We start from the raw sequence: 955 nt of genomic DNA on the forward strand, positions 1-955 counted from the left end.
TGTATAGCGGGAACGACCTCGGACCACCAGGGGCCGAGAAAACCACCGTCTCATGGGGTCGGACACTCAGGGTCAGGGAAAAATCCAATATATATCTGGTGATATCTCGGGTGCTATTAGAGATAGCGCAATAAACCAAAGTGCATTGTCTGCAGGAGGCACTGGCTCATGAATCTGTGCAGCGCGATCGACCTCGGACCACCAGGGGCCGAGAAAATCATCGTCTCATGGGGCCGGACACTCAGGGTCAGGGAAAAATCCAATATATATCTGGTGATATCTCGGGTGCTATTAGAGATAGCGCAATAAATCAAAGGGAATTATCTGCAGGGGGCCCTGGAGCATGAATCTGTGCAGCGGGATCGAGCTCGGACCACGAGGGACCGAGAAAACTATCGACACATGGGGCCGGACACTCAGGGTCGGGGAAAAATTCAATATATATCTGGTGATATCTCGGGTGCTCTTACAGATAGCGCACTAAACCAAAGTGAATTATCTGCATGGGGCCCTGGCGCATGAATCTGTGCAGCGGGAACGACCTCGGACCACCAGGGGCCGCGAAAACTACCGTCTCATGGGGCCGGACACTCAGGGTCAGGGAAAAATCCAATATATATCTGGTGATATCTCGGGTGCTATTAGAGAGAGCGCAATAAACCAAAGTGCATTGTCTGCAGGAGGCACTGGCGCATGAATCTGTGCAGCGGGATCGACCTCGGACCACCAGGGGCCGCGAAAATCACCGTCTCATGGGGCCGGACTGTCAGGGTCAGGGAAAAATCCAATATATATCTGGTGATATCTCGGGTGCTATTAGAGATAGCGCAATAAACCAAAGTGCATTGTCTGCAGGAAGCCCTGGCGCGTGAATCTGTGCAGCGGGAACGACCTCGGACCACCAGGGGCCGAGAAAACCACCGTCGCATGGAGTCGGACACTCAAGGTCAGGGAA

Source organism: Nomia melanderi, unplaced genomic scaffold (assembly GCF_051020985.1).
Source record: "Nomia melanderi isolate GNS246 unplaced genomic scaffold, iyNomMela1 scaffold0014, whole genome shotgun sequence".
In the NCBI taxonomy this organism is placed as follows: domain Eukaryota; kingdom Metazoa; phylum Arthropoda; class Insecta; order Hymenoptera; family Halictidae; genus Nomia; species Nomia melanderi.